At 41.8% G+C, this 19,267-nt stretch overlaps 2 protein-coding genes across 3 annotated transcripts in view; one reads left to right on the forward strand and one right to left on the reverse strand.

Moving 5' to 3' along the window:
- Positions 1-9,512, reverse strand: part of LOC126929186 (eukaryotic initiation factor 4A-I-like) — a 515,423-nt gene extending 505,911 nt beyond the window's left edge. Inside the window, exon 1 of the mRNA XM_050745363.1 lies at positions 9,506-9,512. The gene's annotated coding sequence lies outside the window, so the exon portion shown is untranslated. The remainder of the gene's footprint in view (positions 1-9,505) is intronic.
- Positions 1-19,267, forward strand: part of DSTN (destrin, actin depolymerizing factor) — a 1,228,633-nt gene that overhangs the window by 307,225 nt on the left and 902,141 nt on the right. The window lies entirely within an intron of this gene.

Consider the following 19,267-nt stretch of genomic DNA (forward strand, 5'->3'; position numbering starts at 1 on the left):
GGTGGGCCGCAGAGCCAACATGTGCACTAATCATATCTAAAGTCAATATAGATTAGGGTTGGCTAATTTGAATATATCCAATCCTAGCCAGGATGTGAACAACAAGACCCATGGGGGTATCAATAACAGAGAAGCTCCTCATACAGAGAATAAGAACCACAGGTATGCATAGCTTGATGGGACTTGCTGTCAACACAAGGGAGTGTGTGTTACACCTCTGCTTGCCTGAAGCTGGTTGGCCAAGTTGCCAGCCAGAAGTCCTGGACCTCCCTTATACAAAGCCCTTGCACAAGGTCCAATCCACAGTGATGGCCTTGGCAGATACTAGGGAGGGAGGAAATGTCCATACCTACTGATGCTCACCTACTGTGCTGGTCCATCAGTCACCAACTAAGGTGACTAAGGCCCCACAGAGATGAAGGCACTGTGGCTTCTACTCCACCCCAAATAAATACTTATGAATATTAATTAATATGGAAGATTTAGTTTAGATAGATTAAAGTGAATAGTTCTTTGATATGTTAGATAATACTATAAGTGTCAGTCATTGGGAAAGGCTACCTCTGGTCAGTTTCCCCTCACTATGTCAAAGCTGGTGGAATGACTGTACCGTTTACTGTGTTCACTGAAGGTCTTAACCCCCACAGCTTTGACAGAGAGGCCACGCGTCCAGCGCTGAGAAGGCTCAAGGCTGAAAGTGGAAGTGGGAGCTTCCTGTTTGGTGGAAGATGACTCCAGTGGCTGCATCAGGAAACAGAGGAGCATAAGAGAGTAGAGGGCATGCTTCCTGTGGGTAGACAGTATTCCATAGGAGCATCTGGCCTGGGCTCATTTTATAATAGTCCCATTGAAAGTATTTCCTGGCCGAGACGGGCGGATCACAAGGTCAGCAGATCGAGACCTTCCTGGCTAACACGGTGAAACCCCATCTCTACTTAAAAAAAAAATACAAAAAACTAGCCGGGCAAGGTGGCGGGCATCTGTAGTCCCAGCTACTCCGAAGGCTGAGGCAGGAGAATGGCGTAAACCCGGGAGGCGGAGCTTGCAGTGAGCTGAGATCCGGCCCCTGCACTCCAGCCTGGGGGACAGAGCGAGACTCCGTCTCAAAAAAAAAAAAAAAAAAAAAAAAAGAAAGAAAGTATTTCCTGGCTGGGGCTCAGTGACTAGACCTGGACGTGCTTCAAGCTGTATCTTAGGATGCAGAAGCTGAGGAGGGTTTCATAAAGGAGGCGGCTGGTAGAAGAGCATGGTCCAAGTAGAGGGAGCTGCAGCCTGATATTCCAAAGGGGAGACCAGTAAGAAACCTAAGGAAGTGCCCCACCAGAGACCAAGTCAGCTTTGAAAATCCTGCAAGTCCAGAGAGCAAGGATGCAGACTTAGGGCAGGAGTGCAAGATCGTCAGCTCCCCAGATTCTTGCTTCCCAGGCCCGTCTGGGTGGCCAGCAGGCTGCAGGTGGGTTGGGTGGGGGACAAAAGTAGAAGGTGGAGGACAGAGAGAAAGTACTGACTACTTCTCACTCGCCCACCAGAGAGGAAACTTTCTTTTTTTCTTTTCTTTTTTTTTTTTTTTTTTTGAGGTAGAGTTTCGCTCTTGTTGCCCAGGCTGGATTGCTATGGCGTGATCTTGGCTCACCTGGGTCTAGCAATTCTCCTGGGTCTAGCAGTTCTCCTGCCTCAGCCTCCCGAGTAGCTGGGATTACAGGCATGTGCTACCACGCCTGGCTAATTTTGTATTTTTAGTAGAGACGGGGTTTCTCCATGTTGGTCAGTCTGGTCTTGAACTCCCGACCTCAGGTAATCTGCCCACCTTGGCCTCCCAAAGTGCTGGGATTACAGGTGTGAGACACCGCATCCGGCCTTTCTTTTATTTTTCAAAGGCTAGTCAAGTGAAGCAGTGGGAGTGAGAAGGAACAAATAAATCTGTAACTGGTTGTGATCAGTTAGTTGTAAATACCACTGCACTCAAATCAGCCACAAAGGTAACGTTAAATAAAATTTAGAGTGTTGGTTACTATCCTGTAATAGAACTTTACATTTTGTACAGACAGTTTGAACATGTGACGCCATGTTCTCTTTTTATTCTTAGAAACTCAACAAACATAACAGATCAATTGTTCAGACAAATAATTACAAGGCAGACACTTAGAAGTAAGGAAACCTGGCTGGGCGTGGTGGTTCACACCTATAATCCCAGAACTCTGGGAGGCCGAGGCAGACGGGTCACTTGAAGTCAGGAGTTCAAGACTAGCCTGGCTAATATGGTGAAACCCTCTCTTTATTACAAATACAAATATTAGCTGGGCATGGTGGCACGTGCCTGTAATCCCAGCTACTCGGGAGGCTGACGCAGAAGAATCACTTGAACCTGGGAGGCAGAGGTTGCAGTGAGCTGAGATGGCACCACTGCACTCCAGCCTGGGGGCACAGTGAGACTCTGTCCCAAAAAAAAAAAAAAAAAAAAAAAAGCAAGGAAAGCCATACAGGCTTAATCTCTGAGTAGCATGCATATAGTAATTTTATTGTTTTGCATCTTTATATTTCTATTAAAATATAATTATTCCTTTTGGGGGGGAGTACATAGACTATCCTTTTTTTAAAAATTTTTTATTTTTTTCGAGACTGAGTCTTGCTCTGCTGCCCAGCCTAGAGTGCAGTGGCATGATCTCAGCTCACTGCAACCTCCACCTCCCGGGTTCGAGCAATCTCCTGCCTCAGCCTCCCGAGTAGCTGGGATTACAGGCACCCGCCACTGCACCTGGCTAATTTTTGTATTTTTAGTAGAGACGAGGTTTCACCATCTTGGCCAGGCTGGTCTCAAACTCCTGACCTCATGATCCACCCACCTTGGCCTCCCAAAGTGCTGGGATTGCAGGCAAGAGCCACCACACCCGGCCTAGACTATCCTTTATATGGAAAGATACTTGTTTTGTCCTTACCAGATGTATACATCTTTAAAATATTATATTTTAAAGCATTAATCATTCATGTTAATTATAATAAAAAGTGTGTTGGGAGGCTGTAGTTAATTTCGAAGGGTATATCCTAGTCCTGGGAAAAGGGGAAGGTGCTTACTTATCTAAGCTTTAATAAACACCACAGGTAAGTAGAAATACCTGTGTACCTATGCTATATCCGCCCAGCCATACACATACACACACACACACACACACACACACACACACACACACACACACACACACACACAAACACATTATAGGCAAAGGCCAGTCTGAACTTAGGAATTGAAAAAAAAGTTAGATGTGGTCCCCACCTAGAATGAATAGACAAACAGACAGAAAGCAATGGTCACTGCTGCAAATTGAATTGGTGGTTGCAGAGACGAAGTACAAAATGAAAAGCTCTTTCTCAAAGCAGAAAGAACAACACAGAAATAGAAATCATGAGGAGAAGAAAAGATTTGGAGGCCAGATCTCAGAGACCTAAGTGAGACTAATAGGCATTCCAGATGGAGAAAATGGGACAGATGGAAGGGAGTTAATCACGCTCATAATTGAAAACTTTGCTTGTTTGACAAAAGACTTGGTTTGCAGATAAAAGTACTCAGAGCTCCAAATGTGATTAATGAGAAAAGACACACTTTAGCACATCCTGGTAAAGTTATGAATTGAGGATAAACAGTAAAATGTTACTTTTCCAAGCAGAGTTAAAAAGATAACGTTAGCATCAAACCGTGGCTTCATTCCTGATATAGGCCAAGTCCATGTTCCCCATGTTTCTCGAACTTTCAGGATCTAAAAGAGAAATTTTGTTCCTCTCCTATTTGACTTCAGTCCGTGTGGTAGATTAAAGATGACTGCAGATTCTTTTTCACTCCCTACAGAGAGGTAGAATTTATTTCCCCTCCCTAGAATCTGGGGTGGCCCAATGATTGCTTAACCAATAGAATGTGACGGAGGTGTTGCTGTGCCAGTTCCAAGCCTAGTCTGTGGAGGGCTAGCTGCTTCTGCCTCCTGCTTCTTAGAATGCTGGCACATTGGCTACTCATTCTCCCAACTCAGCTGCCATGCTGTGAGGGAGCCCAAGCCACATAGATAGGCCGGGAGGAACTCAGCACAAATGAGTTCAGTGCTCAGAATCCAAATCCTGGGCAAATTCTAGAATAGAGAGACTCTAATAATTCTATCACACTTCACTCTCTGGTCATGCTCAGCGAACTTTCTTAAAAGAGGAATTTTTTTTTTTTTTTTTTTTTTTTTTTTTTTTTGAGATGGAGGAGTTTCACTCTTGTTGCCCAGCCTGGAGTACAACAGTGTAATCTCGGCTCACTGCAACCTCCACCTCCTGGGTTCAAGCGATTCTCCTGCCTCAGCCTCCTGAGTAGCTGTGATTACAGGTGCCCACCACCACGCCTGGCTAATTTTTGTGCTTTTAGTAGAGATGCGGTTTCACCATATTGGTCAGGCTGGTCTTGAACTCCTGACTTCAGGTGATCCACCTGCCTTGGCCTCCCAAAGTGCTAGGATTACAGGAATGAGCCACCGCACTTGGCCCCCAGTTAAGTTTTTATAATGAAATCATGTATACATATATATGTGTGTGTGTGTGTGTGTGTGTGTGTGTGTGTGTGTGTGTATATATTTGGTGTACTTTTGGAGACCTTGCAATAGCATTTAATTCTCTCCATTGCCAGACCTAAATCTTGTTTGGGTATAAAAAAAATGTAGCTTTGCGGTGAGCAGCCAATAGTTTCCCTACTTGTTTAAGTTAAAGAAGAGTGTCAGCCTATTAGGCCATGAAATGGCAGGGGTTACTAACCAGATGACTGCTTGACAGTTGTTACTATATGAGATTCAAAAAACAAAAACAAAAAAACTTCAAGGAGGACATGGATCCTACTGGAGCTTTGTATTAACCATGTTTGTTACTTTCTAGATACCGATGCTCTGAGGTCTTGCTGACCCCTGGAGCGATTGCTCCTCCCAGGGGCAAACAACTTGCATATGAACATGCTTTTCAAATACAAACCGACAATCCAGAGCCTATACCCCAGCCACCTCCTTTATTAGGATCTCACACTCCAGTCCACTATCTACCTGCCCTAGTTATCCTGGGGCCTGGTACCACACAATAGGAACAGCCCCTATGCCCCAGAGCCTGCTGAAATATTAAAACTAGCCAGTCTTAAACCTGCATATCCTGTCTCGGTTGTTCTTTTCTGTAGAAATTATAATAAGGCTCCTGCCCACAGGAAAATTCTCTCCCTATAACCAACCTTGGTGTTTTCTTGAGTGGTCTTCTGTGATGTGTCTGCTCTGTCCTCTTGAAACTGTGAAAAGCAAACTAGCATTTCAATGGCAGTCATCTCCTGATCTGTTGGCCTTACTATACCTCAGATTCTCTATTGATATACTATGTTTTAGAGCAAACCTCTAGATATTGGAGTCAGACTTCACTTCTCTCTGGATATTGAACAATTTGTGTCTTAGTGATTATGCTGATGGGGCAGCTCTGCGACTGATCATTTTATCATCACTCAAACATGTTCTAGGTGGCCTATGGGAGGTTATATTTTTCAAAGATAGCTGCAACACTGTGTTTCTTCCCACATGCTGTTTTGTATAATGTGATTTTATAGTCCTCCCACTTGTTTCCTCCCCTTGAATCTTGTGATTATGACAGAAGTGATGCAATATGACTTCTGAGGTTAGGTCACAGAAGGCGATAGAGCTTCACCTGGTTCTTTTGTGGAACGCTCACTCTAGGAGCCCAGCTACCATGCTGGGAGGAAGCTCAAGTAGCCCATGGAGATGACCACATGGAGAGGAGCCAGGGCTTCCAGACCACCACACTGGCTGAGCTCCCAAATAGTAATAATTTTATAAAAATTTGCCAGCCATGTGAGTGTGCCTCCTTGGAAATGAATTCTATAGTCCCCAGGTAGACCGTCCCAGCTGATGCTGAGTGGAGCAGAGATGAGCTGTCCTTGCTGAGCCCTGCCAAAATTGCAGTCATGAGCTAAATCAATGTTTGCTGTTGTTTGAGGCCACTGAGCTCTGGAGGGATAGCTTGTTATGCAACAATATATAGCTGGAAATTGGCTTAATCACAAAGCCTCCCTAAAAGGAGCAAATGCTGAAATACACAGCAGGTTTGTGGAACCTGGCCACATGGCGAGGTCTGGGGTAAGGCAGATTTTCTAAACCAAACACCCACCCTAGAGATTCTGATTTAATTGGTTTGTGGTGGGACCCAGGTAATTTTAATGTATTAATACAACCAGGTAATTCTAATTTGCCTGCACCAAGAACAGTTGATATGGAAACTGTGAGGAGTCGGGGGACCCAGGCATCTGCATGTTCAAAGATTCTCAATTGGTTCAAATGTATAGCCAGGGTTAAGGACACTGTAGCTGAACTATCTACAACGTGAATGTCAGAGCAGTGCTTTTTAAGCTTTAATGTACACCTACTCACCAGGGGATATTGTTAACAATGCAAATTCTGATTTATAAATCTGAGGTGGGGCCCCAGGTCTGCATTTTTATCAAGTTTCCATGGGATGTGGATGCTGTTGGTCCCAGTACCACAATTGGAGCAGCTGGGAGTTGAAGCACTATGCAAGAGCAAAACAGAGATATCCAGGTAAAGTATCCACAGTGGCTGGTAACATCTGCCCAAAGGCCTCAAATTGGCCCTAATGCTAGAAGTAGAATGAAGTGCAGTAATAAGGAGTGCGGGAACTCAGTGGTTGCATACTCAGAGGATTCTGTAAATGAGAAGGCTGTCTTCCAGCTCCCGGGCTTAGCATTGATTGAAAACATCACCATCTTAAAGTGGTACTAGGGTGGAACACATGATAATCTGAATGAGCCATCTTCCTGTTGATATCACCCAGTACATATTCTGTTGCAACAGTGCTTTGGGGAGTTATACTTTATGGGTTCTGTGGCCCATTCAACCTATTATGAGGCAAGGGCTGTTATGAGCCACAGCAACTGTTTATCTGCCTGTGTAGGCTCTTCATCAGAAATCTCACTCAGGAGTAGTTGTCCTGAGAAGCTGAAAGAGAGCCACGTTAAGTTTCTTACAGCATCCAGTGAATGACCCCCATTTAGTTTTGCTCCAAGTTATGGATTGGAAGGCAAGTTCTTTCCATAATCCTGCCAATTACAGAGAAACAAAGATTCAGATTAAAGTGAATAATGTTCTGGAACAGTCTTGGCACACTATGGCCCGCAGGCCAAATCCAGCCTTTTGTATGGTTTCTATATGGCTAAGACTGATTTTTACATTTAAAAAAATTTGTTTTTTTCTAGCAGCCTCCCAAGCCAGAGTAGACTCAGAGACTCCCCGTTTTTAAAGATTCATAAAAAATTAAAACAAAACAAAAACCAAAGATGAATATTTTATAGTAATTGTATGTAGCTTATACAATCTAAAATATTTATTATCTGGCCCTTTACAGGAAAAGTTTTCTAATCTCTGCTCTAGATTAAAAGCCCAAATGTCCTTTATTAATTGCCTTCCCTGCCACTAAAAGAATATGGATCCCTACACATATTTTTCAGGAATAAATTGGAGGTCTACTTCCAGGGAATCTGGAGTAATCCTTTTACCAACATCATCTGCTATGGTCTGAATGTGTCCTCCAAAATTTATAGGTTGTAACTTAATCGCCAGTGTGATAGTGTTAAGGTGGGACATTTAGAAGGTGATTAAGTCATGAGGGCTTATGGATCCCTCATGAATAGGATTAGTGCCCTTATAAAAGGGCTGAAGAAACGTAGGTAGTTGCTTTTGCCCTTCTGTCCCTTCTGCCATATGAGAACATAGCATTCATCCCACCCAGAGGACTTGATAACAAGGCCCCATCTTGGGAGCAGAGAGAGCATCCCTCGCCAGACACCAAACCTGCCAGCACCTTGATTTTGGACTTCCCAGTCTTCAGAACTGTGAGAAATAAATTTCTATTATTTATAAATTACCCGCTCTGTGGTATTTTGCTATAGCATCACAGATGGACAAAGATATGATCTCTAAGTAATCTAGAAATAGAGGCCTAGAAGAGAAGATTTTTATTCTTTAATTACAGAGGAAGTGAGAAGTGAACATTTTTTTCATCATAATCCAATCTTGCATTTCTGATCTTTCATCTATTCACATTTTTACTCCTCTATTTTGTAGCTCTTTTTCTTTCCCTCCTATTCTCCTGACATTTCCTCAGTTCAGTGGGTTCAGTTTACTTCTCTTATGCTGAAGAAATCATTTCTTTAAGGAGGAAAAAAGAGACAAAGGGAAAGTCCTGAAAAGTAAAGGGACCCAAGAAATCAACTGCATCAATCAGGGTAGGCTGCTGTAACAAATAATCCCCACATTTTCATGGCCCAGCACATCATACATTTATTTTTGGCTCACACACGTGAAATGTCGATGCTTCCAGTTAGGATGTCTAAGCATCCCTCCTTGTCTAAGCAGTGTCTTGGAGATTCAGGTTTCTTCCAGCTTGAACTCTGCCACTCTCAACACGTATCCCCAAGGGTCTTCACAGAAATGGTGGAGATAGCATGCAGAAGGCACCCCAGATTCTTAACCACCTAGGCTGGATAGAGACACATATCACCTCCCCTCACATTCCATTGGCCAAAAGTAGTCACATGGCTCCACCTAACTGCAAGGGGGTGTGGGAAATGTCATTCCTGGCTGGATAAATCATTTGATGTAATAGTATTTGAAAGAAGCCAACACAAAATTAGTACATTTGGCACGATTCCTTTTATATATTCAAAAGTATATAAAACGAATGCATTCCATTAGAAGCTTAGGTAGTGGTTACTGTTAGGTGAGGTGGTCATGGGGAGGAACATGAGGGAGCTTCTTGGTTTCTAGTGGTCATTTTCTGGATCCTGTCTCTGGGAACGTGAGTGTTCATTTTGTGCAAATTCATTGAGGTATGCACATATGATTTATGTACCTGTGTGTTTATATGTTAAACCTCATTTAAAATTTTTACACTAAATGCTGATCATAGACAGGATGTTTGGGAAATAAAGGGAAAAATAAACTTAAACTAGCTTTTCGCTCTTTTTCCAACAGTAAAATATTTTATCTCTGAAACCCAGTTTTCTTGTATTAAAAAAAAAAAGGTTCACAATAATTGCTTTGCTTGGCTTTTTTGAGGAACACAGGACCCTAGAAACGAGTTTAGAATACAGTAAGACAAGAGAGTTCTCAGCTATTATAGCCAGGACACATTTATACTAGGCATCCTGTTGTGGCTTTGGTTGAGAGAATACTACTAATGGCTGCTAGACAGACAGGAAGGTGAGAAAGAGGAGAATTAAAGGTAATTTGCTTTGCAGAATTTTGACTTTGGAAGTTTAGGGCTGGTTAAGATTATGAAAAGGCACTTATAATCTAAGAGGAGAGAAATACACAGTACATAAAAATAATCACTATAAGAAAAATTATAATATTACACATCATATTTGCATTTAACATGTGAATTCAACTATATATATTTGGCACAAATCCCCCCCCCCACAAACACACCCCCCTTGAAGAGAACATGAATTAGAAGATGTGCATCATCATTTCTTAACTCCCACTCCACTCTCCATGTGAGACTTCTCAGTGACAAGTGTAATTCCACCTTGTAAAGACACAATTATTTTCATACCACACAGCTCCTAAATGCATGCTAGTAGTGACTGTATGTCCATCACCTATGGCCAGGTGGCAATGGTGAAATGGGCATTGCTCTCTGACGCACATATTAAAACTTGCAGAATTGGTAGATGAGAGAAGGTTTATCTTTATAGAAACTTTCCAGTTATTAAATGAAGGAAAATTATAGAACTGGAATATCATCTTTTCACAACTGCTAATGAACTAATGAATCTTGGCATTAAACATCAATGGCCGCTAACATCACATGAAGAGACATCCAGACGTGACATGCCTCCTGGTAGAAGAATCCAACACTACCTATGACATGTTCCTGCCAAAAAACTCAAACTCAACTAAGATCAAACCTCTCAGTTCAAATTATTTACATACACACACAAAAAGTAATTTACAGAAAATATAAGGGAGAAAGGAACATTTTAAATTACACCACAGGGTTGAAATCAACAAAATCCAGACAGTGACAAATTCCACATGGGCAAATAACCCTGTTTCTTCAACAAATAAGTTATAAGGAAAGAAAGAGAGAGAATGAAGGGGAAACTGCGGATTAAAAGAAAAGTAAAAGACATATCAATAAACTGTCATGTGTGGGCCGTGTTTGAATTATTATTTTAAAAAGTTAAAAAAATATAAGATAACTGGGACTTTGAACATTGCTTGGATATTTGATTATGTTAAGGAATTATCAATCACTTTTGTTAGGTTTGAAAATGTATTCTGGTGTATATATTCAATATGTATTCAATGTATACATATTGAAAATGTATTTAAAATAATCCTATCTTTAAAGATATGCACTGAAAGGCATGAATGAATGATGTGTCAGACATTTCAGACAAATGATATGTCAGATGCTTGGTTCAAAATTATACAAGAGGGGAGAAAATGAATGATGGTTTGGATAGGAATGGCTGTGGCTGATGATCTGGAGTGTGGTTCATTATTCGTATACTGTTGCTTTTGTATTTGCATAATAAAGAGTAAAAGAAATGGTTTATATAATGGTGTCAGTGACTTGGAAGAAAATTCCATAGACAACAGTAGTGCACACATTTTAAGAAGCATCAGATTATGTGTGCTCCTGCCAGAAAAGACAATATTTCACAGTCACTGGTACCATGGAGTTGAACGTGATTCAGAATTAAACTCTAAGTGTGAGGAAGTCTTCATAACACCTTAAATAATTTTTCCTGTATATTTTGCTTTTCTAATGTATGAGAGTGACGGGTGATATAAAAATGTTTATATGAATCTAGTTCATTTAATAGGGACAAAATTTAATCAATAGGGATTAAAAAAACCTTTTTCATTAGGATAAAAATTCCGACTGATATATTTGCATCATATCTGAATGGGAATTTTTCTTTCCTTGAGTTGTTCACAAACAGTGGGATGTCTTATTATTGATAACTTTTTAGTTTTGATGAAATACAAAACTTCTCCTAGTGACCATGCTAGCCTCAGTGATTTACTCAAATGCAGGATAAGGGAAAAAAACTGGATTTACTGGATGGATTAACAAATGGTCCTGTGTTATTTTTAGTTGGTAATTTAATAGTTTGTGAGGGATTCTTTCTCCAGTTGCAGATTGGAGTGTGTGTAATGCTCTGACCTCAAGTTTGGTCAAGATGAAGAGGGAGGTGTGGGAAAGCTGCTGTGGCTGGTAGCCTAGGGGCAGTTTTTCTGTAGCTGCTTATCATTTTCTGTCTTGTTGAACCATTTAAAATAGGAGAAAAATATACAGGAATGGGGGATGTTGTAAATAAGGGCTCCAATTTTGTAAAAATAGGCTTTGCAGTGGATGCATCAGTTGTGACAGAAGTATAGGGGCACTGGACTGGCTGTTTCAGAAATGCGGTGCCCACAGGAGCTGGCAGGAACTGCAGAGGTCACCGAATCCACCACTGTCATTTTGTGGGTGACGATGCTCAGGTTATCCAATTTTACACAGCAAGCAGGACTCATGGTTAGAAGCTGGGTCTCCTGGATTCTAAGATTCTGATCCATGCTAAAAGAAAATGCTCCGAAAGTACCCTAGAAGCAGAACCTGAGATGAGGATTCTTGTGAAAGAGATTTGTTGGGGGAAGAGCTCTCAGGAGAAAAGAAATGAAAGGAGCAGGAGAGGGCAGGGGAATAAAAGCAAAGCAAGCGTGTGGTTTCAGGTGCAGAACAGCTGCGGCCTTATCCTCAGGCAAGAGAGCCGACCTTCTGGACCCCCCTGTCAGCCATAGCTCTTTTGTTATGCACCGAACTGTGCCCACCCTCTCTTCATGAGCTGAAGTCCCAACTCCCAGTACTTTAGAATGTAACTGCATTTAGAGATGAGGTCTTTAAAGAGGTAAATAACCTGGATACCCAGAAGATACATATAAGGTTAGCATATGTCTATAATTTATATCTTTAAAGAAAAAAAGAAAAGCATTGTTTGTTCTCTAATGCCAACTCTGAAACTACAAGAAGGTCTGCACCAGAACAACTCTTCTAAGAATGACGTAGATTAATAGTACAGGTTATAAATTAGAGGTGCTGGTGGATGGTTCAGTGGATTGTTCAGAAGGTCATTTAATCACTGAACACCTGACATTCTTCTACTAAAATGAACAAGACACTACTCCTTGTTAGGTGCTGAACTGAGTCTCCCAAAACTACTTATGTGGAAATCCTTACCTTAAAATCCTGTCCTCATTTTAACTTAACTATGATATTAAAGTTAAGTGGAAACGATGACATTAGGGTGGGCCCTAGTCCAAGTCCAATATGATGAGTGTTCTTACATGAAAAGAAAATTTAGAACAGGCACACAGAGGCCCAGCGCGGTGGCTCACGCTTGTAATCCTAACACTTTGGGAAGCCAAGGTGGGCAGATCATTTGAGGTCACGAGTTCAAGACCAGTCTGACCAACATGGTGAAACCTTGTCTCTAGTTAAAATACAAAAAAAATGAGCTGGGTGTGGTGGCATGCACCTGTAATCCCAGCTACTCAGAGGCTGAGGCATGAGAATCACTTGAACCTAGGAAGTGGAGGTTGCAGAAAGCTGAGATCACACCACTGTACTCTGGCCTGGGTGATAGAGTGAGACCCTGTCTCCAAAACAAAAACAAACAAACAAATAAACAAACAAACAAAACCAAAAAATAGGCAAACAAAAAGAAGACTATATGAAGATGCAGAGAAGGCAACTACCTGCAAGCCACCGAGAGAGGCCTCTGAATGAAACCAACTCTGCTGACACCTTGATCTTGGACTTCCAGACTCCAGAACTGTGAGGAAAAAATGTCTGTTGCTTAAGCCCCGCAGCTCATGGTACTTATGTCAGCTGGAGCAGACTCATTCACCTTTGACCAAGGAAATCCTCTGGAGAAAGAAGCAGCTGTGCATTGCGTTATCTACCAAGACTCCCAGCAAGCAGGGGAAGGATGCCCCGAATTGTGAAGGGATCTATTCTCTAAGGACAAGGAGTAATACCCAGAGATCTCTTAAGAGGTGCTCTATTAGAACTTTTAGAATGCAACATTTATTTAGAATGACCCAACTATGGGTCATTCTCAGAGGATACAAGGGAAGAAGAAGAGATGAGGATGGATGATTGGATTGCTGTGATTTTATAGCTCGATGTTTTTATATTTTTTTCCAAAGCAAACATGAAAGGAAGATGGAGTCTGACATGAAGCAGGGGAGGAAAAGAAGACTATGGTTTGTCTTTCTTAATTGGGAAGGATATAGCAGGACCTGCTGGGTAGAGAGGGGTGCAATAGCAATGTATTACCTCTCCTGAGATCACCAAATGAAGTATGGATTGCATTATGGGACAGGCTGCATTTCCTCATTACTCTAATCCAGTCTTCACCAGTGCTTTTTACCAGATTTTTACTCTTTCCTGCTTTTAGAAGTTTTATTTGGTTTTTATATTTATTTATTTGAGACAAGGTCTCACTCTGTCACACAGGCTGGAGTACGGTGTCATTATCTCATAGCTCACTGCAACCTTGAACTCCTGGGCTCAAGCAATTCCCTGGACTCAATCTCTCGAGGAGGTGGGACTACAGGCATGCATTAACGATGCCCAGCTAATATCTCTCTATGTTGCCCAGGCAGGTTTCCAACTCCTGAGCTCAAGCCATCCTCCTGCTTTGGTCTCCCAAAGTGTTGGGATTACACGCTTGAACCACTGCATTCAGCCAAGAATTTTTTTAAAATGCAAATTAAATTATTGCAGGGGTTTATCAAGTTGATTTTCACCCCAACCATTTTCTGTACTTAATAAAGTAAAAGAAAGATCATTGATGAGGAAACTTCTGCAGGACACTTGATGAGCAGGGAAGTAAAACATAATTCTTAACAGTCAGGAAATTGGCTCCTTCAAACCTGCAGTGTGACTTTTATCAGGGAAACGGAATTCAATTTTTCAAATATTTACTCCTTTTTACTTTCCATGAGCTGTATTAAACAGCTACTAAGCAAGAAAATGCCCTTCCGTGATTTGGATACCATATTTCTGGGCAAGATCACGTAAACCTTGGTGTGACAAGGAAGCCCCCATTGCCCTTTTATCACAAGGCCATGATAAAAGAGAAAATGGTTATGTTACCCGAGTGGAGAAGAATGCTAAGTGATGACACCAAACAGAGTCAAGTTTCCTGCATGTGAGTAAAACAGGTGGAAATCTAAGACCTTGCCTGTGTGCACAGATGAAATGTAAGTTTAGGGGCCCCTCACTCACATGAGCACTTCCAAAGCTCTGCACCTAATTTTTTATTCATAGAAGTTTTGTATTCCTTTTTCCTACAATGGACCCCCACATGGAATCATCTCCAGGCTCCCATAACCTGCAACTTCCCCATACTGGGTATAATTTTGTCAGAAGAAATGATTATGGATGGGACATTTAGATGGGTACCTGTGGGGCTCCACAGTGATTGTGTGAAGAGGGACAATAGTCAGTAAATCACTCAGTTGGTGAACAAGACAAATGTCTTTCATCAATGATTTCCCAAAGTGACTCTTGTATGGGGCCCTCCATTAGCTGGTCCATGAGATGGGTCCATTTGGACAGCTACGTGGAGATAGCACACCATAAAAAATTTTATGAGTACTTCATCTATCTGTTGACCAGTGTTTCCAAATGGGGACAATTTTGCTCTCCAGTTGACATTTGGCAATGTCTGAAGACATTTTTTTCAATTAAAATAAATTTTTTTAAAGAGACAGGACCTCACTCTGTAGCCCAGACTGGAGTGCAGTGGTGCAATCATAAGTCACTGCAGACCCTGAGGCTCCAGTGATCCTCCAGTCTCAGCTTCCGAGGAGCTGGGACTACCCGTGATGCCATCACTGGGATAATTACCAATTTTTTCATAGAGATGGGGTCTCACTATATTGCCCAGGCTAATCTCAAACTTCTGGGCTCAAGCAATCCTCCCACATCAGACTCCCAAGTTGCTGGGATTAGAGGTGTGAGTTACTTCGCCTGGCTTGGAGACATTTTTGATCATCATAGCTGAGAGGATGTTACTGAAATCTAATGGATAGAGGCCAGGGATGCTGCTAAACCCCCTACAATGCACAGAACAGCCCCCATAACAAGAATAATCTGGTCCCAAAAGTCAGTGATGCCACAGTTGAGAAACTGCTCTAGACGGTAGAGGTTAAGATCTTGGTATCAGGGCTCATAGATCTAAGTGTATGCTGTTCCCCCTGCTAGATCTTGAAGACTCGGTTTCCTCATCTGAAAACAAATATTGATCTCACAAGGTTGTTAAAAGAGCTTTGTGAGGTAATAGAGGTGGAGGTAAGACGCTTAGCACAGTGCCTAGCGGATAGTAAGTGCCCATAAAGTGCTGATCATTATTGCTATTATTATATTTATATATCCTTATATATACTGTTTTGGAAGGAATTTTACAACTATTTTTATGTACAGAAAACTCAATAGTGTACATTTAATTCAGTTTAGTGGCAAGTCTGTATCCTTTGCCATTTCCAGCTTGGCAATGTGAGCCATGGATTTTGGGCCTGGGACATTGCTTCCCCTGAGATGATGGATCTCATCATATTTGTTGTTGTAATTGGTCTTGGTAGCTTCCACCAGCTTAGACAAAACTCCTTGGTCTTCTAAGTTAACCTGCGTGAAGGTGACAATGGCACAGGTCATCTTGTGGACCAGACGTCCCGTTCTTGCCTTCCCTTTGTTAATGCAGTAAGGGACTCTCATCTTTCAACACAAGGTAGGTGGGAAGTGTTTTATATACTCTGAATAATAATAAATCTTTACTTTCTTCTAAGGGTTAACCTCTTAAGTACTCAGTTTCTTTATCTAAAATAAAAAGGGGGAATTTGGTCAGTGATGTTTAAGCTTAGCTCAAGGAAGTAAAGAGACTTAGTGGCAATATCTCTTTCTCCCCCTTCCCAGATATTTCTTCCCAGGGGTGATGGGAGACGGGGAGCCAGTGAGCGAAGATAGGAATCTCCAGCTCCAATTCAGATAAATCGGCTCAGCTTTTATCTGTTTTACTTTTGCTTTGAGTCAGGCTTTAAAAAAAACTTTGAAAAATTATTGAAGTAAAAGATTCATTCCAACAAAACATTTGACAATTTAAGATAGTTTCAACATCTGTAAGCTGAAATAAATATCTGAACCGTTTGAATAAGGTATAAAATATTCAGGACATCTTTTTCCATGGAACTTTAACAGGTTTTCATGTGACACATAATAAATCCAGACAGAGAACGATCTCATTAAAATTGAGTCTGGAAGAGGTGTTCTTTGTCTGGATTTTCCCAGTCTTGGCCAATATCTTGAGTCTTATATTCATTCAGGAACCACCTCATTCATATATCCATGTATAAACACACATGCAATCGTTCCTTAACACATGGATTTGTTGTCTGGGGTGAGAAATCTGTGCCTTACGTTAGGCAAACTTACATATCAATAAACAGAAAGTCCTACATTGGGTCTTGACACACATCTCCAGTCCTTAACCAGGGAGAAGGGGGGTGGTCAGAGATGTGCTCTGGGACTGAGCTGGACTTCTTGAGCATTTTCCACGACGCTCTGGTCTCACAGTTTGTGTGTCCTGCAAGTTGTTTGTGTTGCTCATTTTCCATATCGAGGTTGTGCCTGTAGCTCCAGGAAGGACTAACTGCAGAGGCTGGCCACTCTGTCTCTTTGGAGGGACAATTGTTCTGCTTGAGGGGCTGCATCTTCTCGATGTGCAATGGTCTAACGAGCCCCTTCTGGGAACAATCTCCTCTGCCTGAAAACTGAACAGAAAAAGAACCATACATTTGTACAGAACCTGACACCCCTAGGCAGCTACATTAAATACCTTCCTGGCAATATTTGCTTAGAGTGTCTTTGCAGTGGTCTCATGCATCATGTCTGCGGGTGGCCTGCCCTTCATAGGTGCAGGACTGGGGCAAGAATACAAATGGAGGCCATCAGCTTATGGTCTGTCCCGTTCTCTTCTTAGCACTGACTCCATCTTTGTGCACGTACGTATGGACACTTCAGCCTACAAGTTCAAGCCCCATCCATATTCTGTGCAAAAAGCCAGCCCGTGGCCTCTCTTTGGGCCTAGGGGTGTGTAACCTAGCACGGTTACCCTTGAGAGGGAGGCTTCAGGAAAGATGTCTGTGCAGACCTTGGAAATGGGTTGAGAGCTGTTTGGATAAGAAATTACAGGGTCCCGAAGCCTGAATGAAGGCACGGGGTCTCTGGATGATTATGTCCCCTGAACTCAGCACACTTCCACTTTCTGAGGAGGGATATCCCTGGAAAAGGGCCAGAACAGAGCCTTCTAAAGCACAAGGTCCAGGGCAAGGGATCCTCTCTGCTGGGCCCAAGGATGGTACTGCATTCCAAAAGTGAGATCATGTGTACCTATTTTCTGCTGTTTACCTAACTCATTCAATAACACCACAGTGAAATCTTTGTTCTTTTTTATGTCTGTATAACCTGTCACGATATATATGACAGTTAATTTTATGTGTAAACTTGACTGGGTCACAAGGATCTAGATATATGGTCAAACATTTTTCTGGGTTTGTCTGTGAGAGTGTTTCTGGATGAGATTAACATTTGAATCGGTAATCTCAGTAAAGCAGATGGCTCTCTCCAATGTTGAGTAGGCCTCATCCAACCTGTTGGAGGCCTGAATAGAAGAAAAAGGAGTAGTAAGAGAGAATTTGCTCTTTCTGCCTGTCCTTAAGGTGGGACATGGATCTTCTCTTGCCCTTGGACTAGGACTTACACCCTCAGCTCTGCTGATCCTAGGCCTTTATATTTGGACTGGAACTTACCTTCTCAATTCTCCTGGTTCTCAAGTCTTCAGACTCAGATTGGAGCTGCACCACTGTATTTCCTGGGTCTTCTGCTTGCAGAGAGCAGATCATGGAACTTCTTAGCCTCCATAATTACCTGAGCCAATTCCTTATAGTCTATTTATCTATCTATCTATCTATCTATCTATCTATCTATCTATCTATCTATCTATCTATCTATCTATCTGGGTCTGTTTTCACACTGCTCTAAAGAACTGCGTGAGACTGGGTAATTTATAAACAAAAGGTTTAATTGACTCACAGTTGCACGTGACTGGGGAGGTCTCAGGAAACTCACAATCATGGTGGAAGGCAAAGGGGAAGCAGGCACCTTCTTCAAAGGGGGCGGGAGAGAGAGAGAAGGGAAATTGCCACTTTGAAACCATCAGATCATGTGAGACCTCCCTCACTATCACAAGAACAGCATGGAGAAACTGCTTCCATGATTAAATCACCTCCCACCAGGTCTCTCCCTGGACACATGGGGATTATAATTCAAGACAAGATTTAGGTGGGGTCACGGAGCCAAACAATATCTCTGTCAATCTATCTATCTATCTATCTATCTATCTATCTATCTATCTATCTATCTATCTATCTATCTATCTATCTATCTATCCATCCATCCTATTGGTTCTGTTTCTCTGGAGAACCTTGTCTAATACAGTATTGGTGTATCATAATTTAGCCAACCATTTCTCTTAATGAATATTGACTTTGTGTCCAAGTTGTAGCTATGAACAATGCTACTATAAATATGTCTGCACATATCATGATGTTATTTCCATAGGAAACATTTCCAGGATGCAACTGCTACATCAAAAATATATAATTTGAACTGTAATGGATGCTGCCAAATGGTCAACAAACATATGAAAAGATACTAAATACGCCAAATCCTCAGGGAGATGCAAATTCAGTTAACAACAAGACATTACACCCATCACATGGAAAATTGTAAGGAAGCGCGAAAACATCGATATCACTTTGGGGAAAAGTATAGTCTCATGCATGGTTGATGGAAATATGAAGTGCACCAGGCTTCCTGGAAGGCAGTTTAGAGCTTATTTATAGGGTCACAAAAATAAAACAGAAGTTCCTCTTCTTTTCATATTTCTTTCCATTTCTGTCAAACTAATACATACACGATGACACTATGAACTCACTCCCTCTTAGATTATTCCCTCTGAAGAATTATGGGCCTTGTGAGTTTCAGCAAATCTCTTGGGGACTCCTAGCACCTTGTCTCCTGGCTATGGCTGAAGTTGCTTATCTTGGACACAACATGCTGAAGT

This window comes from Macaca thibetana, chromosome 10 (genome assembly GCF_024542745.1).
Source record: "Macaca thibetana thibetana isolate TM-01 chromosome 10, ASM2454274v1, whole genome shotgun sequence".
NCBI classification, from domain to species: Eukaryota; Metazoa; Chordata; class Mammalia; order Primates; family Cercopithecidae; genus Macaca; species Macaca thibetana.